The sequence below is a fragment of the Eucyclogobius newberryi genome, unplaced genomic scaffold, assembly GCF_026437365.1.
Source record: "Eucyclogobius newberryi isolate DKJ021-1_F unplaced genomic scaffold, fEucNew1.0.hap1 SCAF_5, whole genome shotgun sequence".
Taxonomy (NCBI): domain Eukaryota; kingdom Metazoa; phylum Chordata; class Actinopteri; order Gobiiformes; family Gobiidae; genus Eucyclogobius; species Eucyclogobius newberryi.
The window spans coordinates 26,599,906-26,610,623 of NW_027316167.1; positions in this window are offsets into that span (position 1 = coordinate 26,599,906).

Below are 10,718 nucleotides of genomic sequence, written 5' to 3' on the forward strand. Positions count from 1 at the left end.
GTGAGACAGCAGGGGGATTTTTCCAAGCTGAAAAGGTTTAGCATAGAGTGAATTAGCTAGTTTAATCTGCCTTTTTACATGTACAGTAAATGTAATGTTTCGAGTAACTTTCTGCATAAATACCAGAGTTGTTTTGGATTAACGTTTGCGTCACATCATAGAAATGCTAAAACGTTTTAAGATTTTGTCAGTTTTCAGGTCATTGTCCCCTAATCGATGGGAAGTGCATTTCTTAAGTCGAGCAAGAATGTCTTACTTTGGCTACAGCCCTAGTGTAGACCACACAATTAATTTAGCAAAAACAAAAAAAATACATTTTATCCCAGTTGGGCCATTTTTGGGGTTTATAATTACTTCCTTATCGTAAATCATGATAGCACACTAGGACATTCATTCAACCATTTGTATACCTCAAATTCCTCAAGATATTCACAGAGATTATTATTTGACAAAGATATGACTAGATACATGTATTTTTGTTTGTTTGCACTGGCAGTTGACATACACCAGTTCATATAAAATAGGCTACCTTATGGAAAGAAATAAAACAATTCCAGGACACTTTATTGTAACTTTGCAAATTTGAACTTGTGTAGCCAATCGATTTGGTCAATCGATATGTTTGTTATGTTCTTCTCTCTGTGGGGCCCCTCACGCATTTTTAGATCATTATTCATTCTAAAATAATTAGTCACCGGGATATCCCTTTGAGATTGCAGAGATTATCAAGATCAATTTAACCATTTGCTGCAGACTTAGTTTCAGGGCATTCATTCGGTGTCGGAAATGTGGGATTTTAATGTGTTTTTGTTGTTGAAAAAACCTGAAAAAGGTTTGCAAAACTAATGTAAATGTAGTTGAACAGATCTTCTGAAGGACTTGAGTTGGCTCCGTTGTATAATGTTCCCTCCATGTCTGACAGCCTTCCCCGGAGCTCTTCCGCAGTACGTGAGCCGCCTGGCAGGTCTGCTCTGCACATTTGCTTCATGTCCCACACATTTCCTATCTGGTGGGCATCACAGGCATTTTGCTTTAATTGCGAGGTGCACTCTCTGACTGAATGCAGCTTATTTGTATGTTTGTTTGCCTCCCTGCCTGCGCTATTGGTAATCTATTCTTCCCTCTTAGCGGGAGGAAACTCGGGCAGCTAGTGTCTGGATTCATTGAACTGGCAAAGGGTTTAGTGCATTATCATGCTGTGTTAGATGTGGAGACATACTTGGCTGACTCTCCCTGATTGCAAGTAAAATATTCAATAGTTCAACTTTTAAGTTGTTTAGTTTAAATAAATGAGACATTTTACATTTTAAAATGAATAAAGTATTTGACCCTTTGAAGAAAAGAACTCTGTGTAGTGTGCCACCGTTTAATAGGGGATTATGTTTCCTTATCCCTTACAGGAAAATACGTGGTTAATCGGCAGAGATCACGTACACCAAAAGCAGATTTAGTTATTAATCCATTTCTAAATAACAGATTGACATGACAACAACAATATCTGTTATTGTTGTTTACCATTTTCTGTACAATGTATTGTTCATACAATGTGTGTTTGGCACGAGGTGAAAGCATTTGTAATTCCTAAGAGCAGGGCTTTTCTCTTTTTTTCCTCTTTTTTATACACGTATATATGTATATATGTGTGTGTATATATATATATATATATATATATATATATTTTTTTTTTAAATTTATATATTTATTTATTTATTTTTATATGTATATTTATATATATAAGGAAATAATGTTATAAATCCAAGCTAGCCGTTTTTCTTGAAAAAGACCTTGAGTGTAAAATATATCAATAAACACATGACATTACTTCAAGGAGAAATTATATAATATCTTTAAACTCTGAAAGCAATCCATCCATAAAACCAAATGTTTATGACTTAAAACATCCTTTTAGCTAATCTTTAAAATCGTCAATTACATCAAAAGCCAAAGATACATCAGCACTCAAACGTACAAGTCATATTGGCATACAATACATTTTATTTTATTTTAATGTACAAAATCAAAGAAAAATATTTAATAGCTGCTGGGGTTGCCTCAGAAAGGACAAGTCATAATTGTTAAGATGCATGTTAACTGCAACGTGATCCTAGAGAGAGAGAAATACTCTGTACACTGTTATCAACATTTCAAACTCTGTTTCCACACAAGAAATAGGCTCAATACTTGATACTGATTTTGATACCACAATGATAATAAAAACATATATTTTTTAGACAATAGACATTTTCATCACAAAATTACAGTACTTTCTTTATGTTACCATGTGGTCTAATTCAAGTCCTGAAAAAGCACACGATTAGGCTAAAACTGTTCAGGAAATGCAACATTGTGTCCTGATTATGTGATTTTCAATACTAGTTTAAGTATCGATGGGTTTTATTCTTGATCATTTTTACAACACTGCTAAAAAAGTATTTATTTATCAACCCCCCCAAAATAGTCAATAAAACCACAGGTGACCGGAGCATTTGAACTCCACTTGTGAGGCGATGAAATCCAGAAACACAACAGTAATCCTCTGGACTTTAACTTACACGTGCTTTCTTCTCTCACTGAATAGTCGGCATGTAAGTTACAGTACAGTTAAAGAGCCCGACAGCCTAGCCTTATGCTGTATTACAGACCGGCACTAAAGCATATTGCCATCAGATTAATACCACTCCATGCTGGGATCCCCTCGCACGTCTCGCCGGCTCAGACGAGTGTGAAATATGTTTACTAAGTGTATAATTATGACATCTGTTACCCCGCGCGGCTGCTCTTCACACATTATTAACTCAAAGACTAACAGGTTCAAGTACAGTATGCTCTCACGCCATGATAGCAGCTTTAATTGAAATATGGCTGCTGTGTAATGATGATTAAATTAAACCAGGAGATAATCGTCTGACACAAAGATAATTGAGTTGCAATCCGCTGGCGATGAAGAATAGCTCATGTAGAGGGAGAAAAAAAAAAAAGAAACATAATAACCGCGGGCCTTTGCTAGAGAGGAGAGGAATAATCGTATTTCTCCGAGATGGGGACATAAATTCTGCAGCCAGATTAGGACGCTGATTAATCAAAGCAGTAATCCACAATTTGAGCGGAATCAGAATGACATATGTGTGCTTTATGCAATTGACTTTTCTCTCGCAGCCGGGCGATTTTTATTTCTATTTTTTCATCTCTTATCCAAGTGTGCGGGATGACTTGATGACTGATCCGATTGCAGGGGGAAGAGAACTTGGCGAAGCGTTTTCCCTCTCTCGCTCCCTTAAAATAGCGCAGGAGAGGAGAGTGCACGCGCCGCTCCAAGCATATGGTCCGTGGTGGGTGCCCGGGCCACTTCAAAAGGGATTAGAGCTTGTAGGTCGCCGTGTCTCCCTGACGGCCGTGGCACCCTGCTGGACTTCTAAGTCTCCGAGAAGCACTCAAACAATCAAAACCTCATTGTCGCACTCGTTCCTGACGCGCAGCAAAGTGGGTCTGGAGTGGACACAGTCGGGGTTTAGGTGTGTTTGAAACTTCGGCCGCACAAAGACAACGTTTGGTCTGATTGTGTATCAATTTAGCTTTTTTTAACCAATATTCTTTCTTTCTCTCCTTGACAAAAGAAGCGAATAAGTAAATGTATTGAAAAAAATTATTAACACTAAATTAAAATTCACATGCCTATTAGATAAAAAAAAAAACTTTTATTCTCTTCTTTACCTGAAATCGAATCTATTGTTTGCACGGATGCTCCTTTTAATTACTTCCGCCACTGCCTAGAATATAGATGTTCAACTCCCCTCAAATTATCACCAAGTCAGGTGTCCACATCAGCTTCTGCTTCACCTTTTCCTGCATGTCTCAAACTCCACAAATTGAAAAATATAGATTTTTTTGGTGCCATTGGGGTTAAAGGTCAGTAGGTTTTCAGAGACCCAGAGGCCTATTTTAGGACGGTGAATAATTTAAACAGTGCACACAGAGGTGTAGCATTACAACATGAGGCGAATAAGAGTGAAAAAGGCAAATTACCCAGGCCAAAGGGCGCAAAGACGAATCATCCATAATTACAGGTTACCATGGAGTCTGACGCACAAACAGAAAAAACAGCAGCAATCAAGTAGCAACAGGGGCAAGTTGTTAAAAAGATGGCTATGAACTAATTGATGTCTAACTTGTCATTAACTAATATATTTCTGTCACAACACTGCACTGATTAAAAAAAAGAACCCAATTTAAAAATGAATGTTTTTTTTTCTGTTTAAATGACAGTTTATTTCACCCTGACCATTTCAGCAGCAGCTCTTATCATTACCCATATAGATTGGGAGACATCTTTAAGACCTAAGAAGATTACAGAATAGCTCTAACCCATGTTCTATAATGGTCACTTCTCAAGCTGATAATAATAATGGCTCATCAAAAAGAAGAAAAAAGATGTTATCTAAGATTTGACCGCGCTATTGATGTTGGTGCCATTATCTCCAGATTGGTTCCTGATTTAGAACAATGGCTATTTTAGGTGCTATTTCCTTTTCCCTTTGGCGGGCTGCATGTGGCAAACATTAGACATCTTGCCATTAAGACCAATATCTCGAACTTTATCTTGAGTCATGGGATATTTCATTTATTTACTCTTCAGAGCTTATCCTTTCACAGGTCACTGGCTGTTGCTGTGGCTGCAAGGGAAATTTCCACCTCTTGTTTACATGTACTAGCTGCTCAATTATGGGACCACAATTATTTGGACTGTAAGGACCAATAAAACAAGTTTTTGTCAGAGGTTAACCTATAGAAGAAGAATGTAATGTTTCATGTAATAAAGTAAAATGTTTTGTTGTTTTTTTCCCCCCAGCACAGATGTATTAGAAAAGCAGCTCTTAATATACAAATTGGGCCATCGTGTGTTTTCTGCATCTAATTATCGAGTAAGAAGTGTACTGTTAGCATGCTAGTGTTTGTTAGCTTTACTGTGACTCTAAACTCTGCTCTGGGCTCTTAAAGTTGTGAAAAGTGCTTATAAACTCAACACTGTGAATAATTAGGATGCTCAGAATGAATTTGGTAATAATTGAACTTTAAAATGAACTACTTCTGTTTGTCATGTTTTTAGGACTGTAAAAATCAGGCACAGCACTTTAATATAATACTAAAGTAATGTCCCTGATTTGGGTTAGGGTCCCTGAATCAATGTATTGCACAGTTAAGGACTGAACTGAATGTGAAGGAACCAACATTAATCCATTCACTCGTTTTAGAACCAATAGATTTGTTCTTATTCTTTTTACCTTCATGAACTTAACTATGTTACCAGGGTAAGAAAAAACAGTAGAGCTTTTAAAAAAAAGTTCTGATTGGACGTGCACAGCTGTAGCCCTGCCTCTTCGTGCATATTTTGGGCTGGCCAATGGGACACAGTGCATGCGGCGAGAGCAAGGGTATGCGTTTTGAAGCTCAGTGGGTCAGAGGAGGAGCCAGGAGAGCCCAGAGTGTTGTTCCCAGAAGTGAGCGGTGTCGAGGTGGGGCAAGAGCAGACTCGCTAAAGCCTCTGCTCTCTCAGCTGCTGGGAACGATGGAGATACCGACAAATCAGTGTTTGTTCAGCCACTCCACAAATATCCCCTCTCCAGATTGCGGCGAGCGGAGGAAACGGCACTTGACTGGGGGATTCTGAAATGATTATTGGTGGCAGTGTCCTTCTGGGGCTGCTTTTCTAAATGTGCCAATAAATTTCACATGTCCAGCTTTGTTTTGCTTTCATTAGGCCTCTAATCTGCGTCCCTGGGCCAGGCCGATTCTGCCATGAGTGAACCTTCTGTTTTCTCTGGAGCCGGTGATTAATGGCTGGACATCATCATTACCAATGTGCAGCCCGGCAGTTACATATCTGCCTCTGTTGACACAATACCAAAACAGAGCAGTGCGATGTAAGCCTAAATGTTTGCATGCGATGTGTGCTTCCATGCTGAATAACAAGATTACTGTTTTGCTGGGTAAACATTTGGCCACATCCTTCTTTTGTCATTTGCCACTTATGACCAACAGCGCAGCAATTCTTTACTCCATCCGTTTTATGACAAATGCAGACAATTTATGGGCAGAGTGTTGCGGTTAAGGATCTTCTATCTTAATATTTGTGACAACTCAAACATGCAGGAGTGACGGCCAATGGACTCTGACCTGCCAACAACCCCACCTTTACAACGCAGGCATTGTTCATCTTTTCCTTTTAATACTCCTATGTCTGCCGCAGCCCGCTATTAAGTTGACATTTACAGTAGTTTTTTTCAACTCTTGAGTGCATTGATTCATAATAGATATGTAGCCAGCCATCTCGCGGGGTATTAGTCACCAGTCCTTCTGTAGTCGTAATATCATATTTTCCACTTTGTCTCACCTTTATGCCCCGGGCGTGGAGACAGGCCTGAGACAGCATAGAGCCATAAACTCCGTGTGCTGCATTATACATCCCACTGAGCAGAATGGGCTTAACATGATGATGCATCCCGTCTGCTGGGCCAGTGTCATTTAAAGACCTGACAATACGGGGTGGGGACGTGCACTCGGCTTTCTTTTCTGTCCAGGTGATGATGCACAATAGAAGCAGGTGCTCGACCTCTCCAGTCTCCAGATTATATTATTTATATGATCAATCCTGGTTAGAAAGTTATAACCCACTTATTTAAAGTCAAATCAACCATTCTGGGATGAATCAGGGTCAGTTTGTTCTCCAAACCCACAAATAAAAGAATAAACCTAAAATCCAAACAAACTATATAGGATTTTATATGGATCACACAAAATCTGTTCTCCACCGGATACAAGAACATTTCATAAGCAATTTAACAATTACTTTTTGTTAAATAGATTTATTTATAATATATAAAAAATAATTTCTAATTGTTTTAGGAAAACCCTCTGACTAGCTTTTCTGATAAGCCTTTCAGCTTTTGAGCACCCCTGGTCCTCCTGGCTAATAAAGTAAATAAATAATAAAAGTGAACTTGTAATGAACTCTCTGATTGGATACAAGTTGGTTGCCAGTTGCTCTAACCAATCAGAGAGCTCCTACTTGTTCCCTTTCATTATTCCCTTCACATTATCCAGGAGGACCAGGCGAAGCTAATCAGAGAAGCTAATGCAGTTTGCCAAACGTTTTGCTAAAAGTATCTATAACTGTATTTACTTTAGTTAATACGTTTACCAAATCATGTATAAAAGTTGATTTACAAGCATTTACCAAACACATTTAATAAAAGCATTTGTTAAGTTATTAAATGTTTTAAAAGACTCTTTTAATTAAAGCTACACTCACACATTTAACGCAGCATTTGGGGTCCAAGTAGCCTAACTTACAATGTTCCTATAAACTTATATGGATTAACTTTTATTAATTATATTTAGTTTGCTTTTAATCTGTTTCTATCTTGGTGTATTTTCTCTTCTAACTCATTGTTATGTTTTCACACATAGGAGAGCATTCCCCTAGCATGTGAATTAGCTTGTTATTTCTGTATTAAACACATTACTGGTCCAATAAATGGTCACCACCTGTTAAAACGGTCAGTGCCCTGTTAGGGTCATTTTTGATTGGCCGCATTGTATGGTCCGAACACGACACATGCCCTCTGAGGTAACTTTAAAAATGTTCAGGAAGTTTGGTTCACCCTTTACAGCCCAGGACATTTCCTACTACAGGAGTTAAGCACTCAGGACAGGAAACCATTTGCTGTGGCTGTAAGATCTCTTTAATGACTGTCTAACTAGAAACATGCCGGTCTAATTCAGTGCCTGGAGCCAGCGGGAATAGCCTTGCATTGAGGTGCTGTTAGAATATTTACTGCTTCTTCGATGGGAGTCTTTTTGACACCATTGCAATAAAATTTACAAGAAATCCCTTTTTAGCCCGATGCAAAGGCAAAGTGTAGTCAAAAGTTTAAAAAGAAGTGCTTGGATAAGAAGCCGTCCATTAGAGTTTCATGTCTTTGTTCCTGTGCACTGAGAACTGCAGATGGCTGACATTTCAACTGTGTTTGTCCCCAGTTCCTCTAAATGCTGCTTATGGGCGGATGCTCCACATCTGACGTTGTGACTTTGCTGTGTGTGTCAAATCTCCTAGTTTAGAGTGACTGTATGTGTCAGAGCCGTCCTTGATTTGAAAACTGTCGATTCAGACATAGTGAGGCATCAATATCTCATGTATTCTTTAAAGGCCAAATGTTGTTTGAGTCACCTTTATTGTCAAACACGTTTTGCCTTGGAGCTTAGACTTCCTGTTAAGTTTAACTGGTTATAGATTAGCCTAGTCGTGTTTGTGTTGCACATGTGCTGTGTGTGGGTGTCCCTGCTCCTCTGTGCTGCCTCTCAGTTCTCCTGCTGGTGGAGGAAATGAGCTGAGACCACCAGAGGTGATCAGCCATGTGTGAGCACACACACGATTGGCCTATTCCAATAGTCACTGACCAGGCCTGTTCACTGACCCACCAATCTTCAGCCCCAACCTTTGTTTAATAAGGAGTGCTATTCTAAAGTGCCACCATGTCTGGACAAACTGACACACTTCACTTTGACTGTGGCCCCTCCACCCATGCATTCTTCGACTGTGCATTTACACAAATGTAGTCAAACCCAATTAGACGAGAGTGAGAGCAGCACAGGAGAGGCGCTGCTAATAGTAACTTTATTCAGCTGGTTCCTGCTGTGACCAGCCCTCATTTAACTGAGCCGCTTGATAACCTCAGAAATACGATCCATGAGAGAAGGGATGAAGGGTACAAGGCAGCGCTCCACTCAAGCCCTGAGGAGCATCTTTAACAGGGCTCTCATGTGAGCTCCAGGCCTCAGATATGAGACATCACACCCAGGAGGAGCATAACACTCTGAGGGAAGTGGGGGGGCAGCAGTTACATAACAAATATTACACCATGACATTTGTCACATTAGAGCGTTCTGCAGTTGTTTAGGGAACTCTGGCACTCAGACAGGTTTTCTTGATACAGACTTTCGTTCTACCTCATCTCAAAGATACTTCTAGTGACATTTCAGTATGTGTTATGATCAGTGCTCCCCAAACACCATTTGAAGTTTGTAGTTACAAAACATTTAATACTTTGGCCAAACCAAACTTATGCAAGAAACAATTAACAGTTGATTCAAGACTAAATAATTTACTCCTGTAGAAATCTATTTTAATAAGATCTCAGACAGGAAGGGGCTGTGTATTGAGTTTTGTGACAGGTGTAATTTTTGCTCAATATTTTTCACAGCTGATATCTGTGCTCTGCTGGAGAGCTGCTCCAGGCAGATGGCCCTTTGTCATTGTGAAAATAAAAATCCAATAAACATGGTAATTATATCAAATGCAGCCCATTGTTGACAGGAAGTAGCAGGGGCTGTCCTCCCCTCTAGCTCTGATCTTAAACATGCACCATTTTCACCAGACTAGAAAGCCAATAATATATATTCATATAATTTAAGAAAATGTTCTCCTATGCATTTGTTGTAGATACTAAATAGATATATAAAGACTCAGTTTGTGTGCCCAGAATGATGCAGATTGCAAGACAGACCCTGTGATTGGCGCTTTATGGTTCATGCAACATTGTTTGGGATGAACTGAGAATCCAGTCCACTCCTTGGTTCCTCCAACAGCCTGTTCCTGGCTCTGAGAGCTGTGATTTACACCTCCATACAGTCAGTGTGGGCTCTGACACAAGGCAGGGAAACACTCACACTGTGAGGTAGATTAGATAGAAACATCCTTCAAAGAATGAATTTGTTGAGACACAAAAGCAATAGTATATGGATGTCAGAACTATGCTTTGTAAACATATATGTTGTGTAAAGACTTGTTCTTTCAGTGCTACTGATGTGGGAGCCGGAGCAGAGGGGTTCACGCTCTGACCCTATTATGCCGCACACTGACGATGCTTTTGTGGGTGCTGAGACCACACTCTAAGTGCCTCTTTATTTTGACTCTCATTACACGCTCTAGTCCCTCAACAGATACTTTTGTAAATGTGAGGAAAATATTTCAGTCCCTGAGAGGAAGTTAGTGTTGCTAACCAAACGGTTGTTGTTAGACCTGTGGGGATCAGTGAAGTCTGCCACTCTGGAGCCCCCAACATCCCATCTGAATTATTCAGGCTCTTTTAGACATTATAGTCAGATGATCTGATTACAATTATGTATATGTGTGGCTTTCAGTTTGGTTGTGGAGCTTTATTATCAAATTAGTCTGTATAACATAAGGCCAGGCAGCTGCAAGTGGGTAGAAAAGTCTGCTCTAGAAAAGATGACTACAAAACCAATAAAATACACTTTGTGAGTGCGACCTTGAAACATAGACAGAAGCAGTTACAGTTGTTTACTGTTTGTGCACTTCAGTGTACTGTCAGTCACACGCCGCATTTGTAAATTGGTGCAAATATGTAGCGGTTTATTTTTAGTCTGTGTTAACAGCCAACCTGTAAATGTTAATGCTCACCTTTTATCTCATTCAAAACATTGCAACATAATGATTATAAGATAAGATAAGATAAGATATTCCTTTATTGTCCCACATGGGGAAATTTCATTGGTGCAACGCAGGTAGATACAGAGGTAGATACAGAAGAATAGATCACTTATAGGAAGTCTGAAAAACACTTTCAGTAGAAGATCTCCTATAAATAAATAAAAACTCCCATAGACAAATAAATAAATAAATACATAAATACCATTGCATG